We start from the raw sequence: 6,999 nt of genomic DNA, 5'->3' as shown, positions 1-6,999 counted from the left end.
TCCAAAATATCCTCCCTCAATTTTTTGCGCACTAAAGAACAAAGAGTGAACCTGTCTAAACTCTCCACCTAACTCAGATCCTGGAGACCACACAACATCCTTGCAAGCAGAACGAAACTGAAAACAAAGTTCACGTGCAGCATCAGAAACAATGAGGATAACTGCAACATACCAACCTCCATATTCACTGCCTTGTCTGATAAAGGCCAGTGTGCCAAAAGACGTCTTCACTGCCTTGACTACCTAACTCTAACTCTAAACCTAACCGTGTACCTAACCATATCCCGAACCATGACGCTAACCCTAACCCTTCAATCTTTCATAAAGCTTTTAAACCGAATTCCAAGATCTCTCTCTTCCACTACACTCCTTAAGGTCATACCATTCTCCATGAAACTCCTTCATTGATTTGACTTTCCAAAATGCAAGACCACACACTTATCTACATTAAACAAAATTTGCCATTTCTCAGACCCTTTGTCTAGCTCATCAAGTTCTTGCTGAAATTTTCAATAGCCTTCCTAATTATTTTAGTTTTATCAGCATTCTTGTTTATCATGCATTGTACATTAACATCCAAATCGTTGATATAGATAACAAACAGTGATGACACTGCCCTCTCATTCAGTTCTCTCGATACTGATTCTGTCTTTCTGTGCATTCTGTTTCCGCCCGTCTTTCTCAGTACTCTCTCTATCCACTTCTCACCCAATATTTAGTATCTCTTTCTCTATTTGCTGTGTTCCTCGATTTAACTAGTTGTGTCTATGCCTTCCTCCCTCTTCTGCTCCATTTTCCAATCATAGTTCCTCAGTATGTGTGTTTATGAGTATGCATGTCTCTCTGAAAGAGTGAGTTCGTGCATGTTTGGTTTCTCTGCCTCCATCTACACAAAATGTTTCACAATATGTAATGGACTATACACATGATTCAGAACACTGAAGAATCACGAGCTGATGCATTGGCCCCGTAAACTGGCAATGAGCTCTCGCCTCATATTCAGTGCCAACTCATTCTTTGCAATGTCACTGAAGGGTGACAGACAGGATGGTGACTGGCGATAGAACAGATTTAATTAAATATTTAACAAATATTTAACCAAACCCAGCAAAGACTTGACATGAGAAGCTTGAGCTGAAACCTGGCAGGGAACATCCGTGTCACACAAATACCAAGCAATGACCATCTCCATTAAAGGACAACTCCAGCATTATCATGTGGCATTCCATTGCATTACTACTACTGAATCCCCCACTGCTAACCTCCTGTAATTACCATTAAGAAGGAATATAATCCTTACCCCTTTGCGTGTAATTGCATTACCATCATTGAATTCCTTCATTATTAACCACTTAAGGATTAGTATTGAGAGGGTTTCTAAATGCCTGCTTTACCAACATTCAATTTCCGCACTATGAGCATGAGAGTTAAACTTGACGAGAAACGTAACTAGATTCACAAAATCCGTGCGTAGCCATAAGGACATGATAGAGACGGGGAATCCTGCTGTATATAGAACTCAAATTCTGACTCCCGTCAAAGCCGATACTCAATTCAGGGAATACTTCTCACTAGGAGAAAGTGAGGACTGCAGATGCTGGAGATCATTCCAGAAACGTCGACTCTCCTGCTCCTTGGATGCTGCCTGACCTGCTGCGTTTTTCCAACATCACATTTTCAATACGTCTCACTAGCCTGGATGCCGCTCGAACTACACTCGCGAGGTTCGACGCTCTCCACCAAAAGCAGCCAACCTAGTTGACACCACAACCACAAATATCCTTGAAAATGGATTTCCTGTTCAGAAACAAACAAATAAATGGAGAAGTTGCTGAAAGAAGCTCGACAGCTCAGGCACCAGATATGAAGATAAAACAGAGGGAATTTTCCGCATCCACATCTACATGCATACACTCATGCGAAGATGCTCTGTATAACTTCAGCAAATATACTTCTACTGAATTTTGCAAAATCCACAATCAATTATAAAGACAACGAAAGTTGATACACGTGAGGGACCTGCACCTGCAAGTTTCCTTCCAAGCCATTCACCATCTTGAGTGGGGAATATTTTGGGTCAAAACGTTGGATTTCACTCTTTAACAACACTAGGTCTACCTACTGCAGTGCATTAGGCCCTTCTCACGGAGCAATTATCAATCGATAATAAATGCTGGGTCCAGTAGTTAATTCAACTAAATAAACATGCACACATCGGTCACAGAGAGACACATTTTGAGAGGTAGCGTATGAGGAAGTTGGGGAAGGAGAGGCAGAAACATAGAATTATTCAGTCCTGCAGCAATATAGGCGAAAGTGAGAACTGCAGGTCATGGAGATTTGAGCCAAGATTGGACTGGTGCTGGAAAGGTGCAGCAGGTCAGGCAGAATTCAAGGAGCAGGAAAATCGACGTTTCGGGCAGTTGATCGATTTCCTGCTTCTTGGAAGTTGACTGACGTGCTGTGCGTTACCAGCACGACTCCAGTCTTGAATCCTACAGCAATATGTCCATCCACATTAATATCATTTCCTGGCAATTGTCCAGCATATGTCTAATCGCTTCTTATCTGTGCATTTGTTCAAATGCTTTTTCCAACATTCTTTATGTCCCCGCCTCAACATCTTCGCTGGCATCTCAGTTCATATGTGTACCATCCTCCATGCCCCTCAGTTCCTCTTTTAGTTATTCCCCTCTAACTGTCAAATGCTGCTGTCTTGCACCCTATCCAATACTCTCATGCTTACATACATCTAAAAGATCCTCCCTTAGTTTCTTACGCACTAAAGAAGAGCGAGCTTGTCTAATTTCTTCCCCTAACTCGGATCCTGGAGTCCTGGGAATATCCTTGTCAGTTTCTTCTGCAATCTTTTGTAGTATCACAACCCCCTTCCGATAGCAAGCTGAACAAAATTGAAGACAAACTTCAAGTGCAGCCTCACAAACATAGAGGAAAACTACAACATACCAACTTCCACATTCAGTGCCCTGACTGATAAAAGCCAAAGGACGTCTTCACTGCCTTGACTACCTAACTCTACCTATAAACCTAACCCTATCGCTAACCATAACTCGATCCATAACCCTAACCCCTAACACTTCCTACTTGCAGAAAACTTTGAACCCGAATTCCAAGATCTCTCTCTTTCACAACACTCCTAAAAGTCATATCATTCTCCATGGAACTCTTTCATTGATTTGACTTTCCAAAATACAAGAACTCACACTTATCTACATTAAACATAATTTGTCATTTCTCAGCCCCTTTACCCCGCTCAATTTTTGACAACCTTCCACACTGTCCAACATACCTCCAGTATTAGCCTCATTTGTAAAAGTACAAATCATACCTTGGACATTCTCATCCAAATCACCGATGTAGATCACAAACTGTAATGGGTCTAGAACAGACCCACGTGGTGCTTCACTAATCACAGGCCTCCAGTCCTTCAAATATCCTTTCACTATTACTCTCTGCTTCCTACCATCAAGGCAATTTTTAATCCAATTTGCCAACTCTCCCTGGATTCTATTGCGGAGAAAGTGAGGACTGCAGGTGCTGGAGATCAGAGCTGAAAATGTGTTGTTGGAGAAGCGCAGCAGGTCAGGCAGCATCCAAGGAGCAGGAGAATCGACGTTTCGAGCATGAGCCCTTCTTCGTTAATCCTGAAGAAGGGCTCATGCTCGAAACGTCGATTCTCCTGAATCTTCTTCAGGATTCATGAAGAAGGGCTTATGCCCCTAACGTCGATTCTCCTGCTCCATGGATGTTGCCTGACCTGCTGTGCTTTTCCCGCAACACATTTTTAGCTCTGGATTCTATTGCGTTGACCTTCCAGAGCCGTCAACCATGTCGAACCTTAGAAAAGTCCTTACTGAAATTTAAATAAACGGATTCTGCCAGAGCTGCTGTGCTTTTCCAGCACCACACTCTTGACTCTGATCTCCACTATCTGCAGTCCTCAATTTGTCTAACGCTCTGCCCTAATCAAATCTCCTGGTCACTTCATAAAATAACTCTAACAAATTTTTGAGGCATAATCTTCCACCCATAAGGACATGCTGACTACTCTTAAACAATCCTTATCTTCCGAAATGGATGTGTACCTGATTCCTTCGAGTCTACTCAAGTAGCTTACCCAGCACAGATGTTAATCGTACTCCCAGGCTTATCTCGGCTGCCTTTCTGAAATAATGCCACAATACTTGCTACCTTTCAGTTTTCTGGGTCCTGTTCCGTGGCTAACGATGATGCAAACCTATCAGCCAGAGCCCTGACAATTTCTTCTCTGGTCTATCAAAGTGCTCAATGATATGCTTGGTCAGAATCAGGAGATTTATCCGCCTTCATACATTCTATTACACCTAACACCTCCTGTGCTGGAATTCACCCAAGACCCCAAGATATGACGACTAACTTCCCCAAGTTCCCAAGTCTTCATGTCTTTCTCCAGGGGAAATGCCGAAGCGAAACGTTCATTAAGAACTTTGCTCATTCCCTACAGTCATGTCTACTTTGCTCCTTGGGGGGTCCTCTTCTTTCGCTTGTTATTATTTTTCCTTTAATGTACTTAAAGTACTTCTTTGAATTCACCCTCATCTTCTCAGCCAATGTTATCTCGTGCCCCTTTTTGTCTTCCGGATTTCCTTCTACAATAATCTTCTGTACTCGCTGTATAGCTTCAGATAGCCCCTTGATCCCAGATGCTTGTACTTGAGCTTATACATCCTACTTCTTTTTTGGTCAAAAGCTCAATATCTCTTGTCATCCTGAGTTCCCAATTCCTGCCAAACCTGTCCTCACAGGAATATTTAGACCTTGAATTCCAATGATTTCACTTTTAAATGGCCCACACTTCCTGGACGTCCTTTTGCCTGCAAACGAACTGTTTCAATCAATCCTGTCTAATTGCTCTAAAATTCGCCTTGACCCAACTTATAACTTGTGGTTCAGTTTTGTCCCTCTGCATAGCTATTTTAAAATTAATAAAACTGTGATCACTGGTTAAAAAAAATGCACCCCCACTGTCACCTCCGTCACGTGTCCTGCTGTATTTCTCAAGTGTAGGTGGAGTTTGGCCTTTTCTCGATCAAGACCCTTATATATTGCTTGATGAAACGTTCCTGAACACACTTAAGAAATTCTACCCCATCTTAGTCCTTACCTCTCTGGCAGCCCCATTTTATGTTAGGAAAATTAACGTCCTCTACTATGACAAGTGTATTGCTCCTGTAAGTCTCTGTATTCTCCTTTCATCTGCTGTTCGTCTAATTCCTGTTGACTATTTGGGGGCCTGTAGCACAACCCCAATAATGTCACCACCCAGATCTATTTCTTAGCTCCACCGACAACAATCCACTGGATGATCCTTCGATTATTTCATCTCTAATCACTACTGTGATACTCGCCTTAATCAAAAGGTTCAAATCTTTGCAAACTTTGATGGAATTAGCTTGCAGGGATTGATTGGAGCAGTGCGTTTGTAGGCAAAAGGGATGTCTGTCAAGTTCGAGCCATTTAAAAGTGAGACAACTAGAGTTCAAGGTCTAAATGTTCCTGTGAGGATGAATGGCACGTTTGGCAGGAACAGGAAACTCTACATGACAAGGGATATTGAGGCTTTGACCAGAAAAAAAGGAGGATGCATGGTTCAGGTACAGGCATTGGGATCAAGGGGGTCTCTGAGGGTTAATAACGAATACAGAATTCCCCCTCCCCTCCTTCCAACTTTTTTTCCCTCCTAAAGCACCTGTATCCTCGCACATTAAGCTGCTAGTCCTGTCCTTCCCTTAGCCATGTTTCTGCAGTGAGTATAATGCTCTATTTCCACGAACATGTCCACTCCCTGAGTCATCAAACTTACCGTCAGCCGTTTTGCATTAAAATAAATGCAATTTAATTCAACAAGACTTTCTTGCTCCTTTCGTGTTCCAGCGTGACATGACTCTTCAACTTACTATTTCTGAATGCTATATCTCGTTGGGGCCTTGCACTTGCCTCACTGCTGTTGAGGATCCCACCCACTGCCAAATGAGTTTAAACCATTCCTTGCAGCACTAGCAAACCTGGCCGCCTATATATTGGTCTCCCTCCAGTTCAGCTGCAACCCGTCCCTCTTCAACAGGTCACCTCTGCCCCAGAAAAGATCCCATTGACGAAAAATCTGAATCCATGCCTCTTGCACCAATACTTTGGCCAATCATTCATCTGGCACATCCTACTGTTCCTTTTCCTTCACTAACATCTGGCACTGGAATTAATTCAGAGATTCTGACCAATAATATCCAGGCTTTTACTTTTTTTGTCCTAGATCTCTATGATCACTCTGCAGTGCCTCATCCATATTTCTATCTGTATCATTTGTGCCAACTTGCACAATGATCTTTTTTCTTGCTCCTCCTCCATGAGAAGGTTATGCAGCCGCTCCGAGACATCCTGGACCCTGGAGGCTGTGAAGCAACAAACCATCCTTTTGCGGTCACAGAATGTCCTGCCTGTTCCCCATACCTATCGAGTCTCCTATCACTAATGCTCTGTTTGCCTTTACCCTTTCCCGTTGTGTCCCTGTACCAGTAATATTAACACCAATCTGGCTACTACTGCTTACAACTTGTGAAACCGCAAAAGGCAGGAGGATGAAGAAAAAAGACATGGTTTCGAGAAATAGAAAGAGAGAGTGTTCAGACGGTGAAAGAAGGAAAGAGGGTGTGAAGTTTAGGGAGAGGGATCTGATTATAGATACAGATGGCTATGGTGGTACTTAGAGGTAGATCAGGAGAGAAAGAGAGAAACAAACAGATGAAGAAGGAACGAATGAAGGAGATCAGGAGAAAGCAGAAAACCAAGAGCAGGGACATAAAGGGTGAAAGGGAAACTCTCTTTCTGAGCCTTGAGACAACAATGAATTACTGGCGAGGCATGAAACTGTTAGTAGAGTGGAAGAGATGGATGTACAGCAAAATCCCATATATCAATACGTCATGATGGTCATGATTATAT

The sequence above is a fragment of the Hemiscyllium ocellatum genome, chromosome 41, assembly GCF_020745735.1.
Source record: "Hemiscyllium ocellatum isolate sHemOce1 chromosome 41, sHemOce1.pat.X.cur, whole genome shotgun sequence".
Classification (NCBI taxonomy): Eukaryota; Metazoa; Chordata; class Chondrichthyes; order Orectolobiformes; family Hemiscylliidae; genus Hemiscyllium; species Hemiscyllium ocellatum.
Note: the sequence above shows the minus strand (reverse complement) of the source record.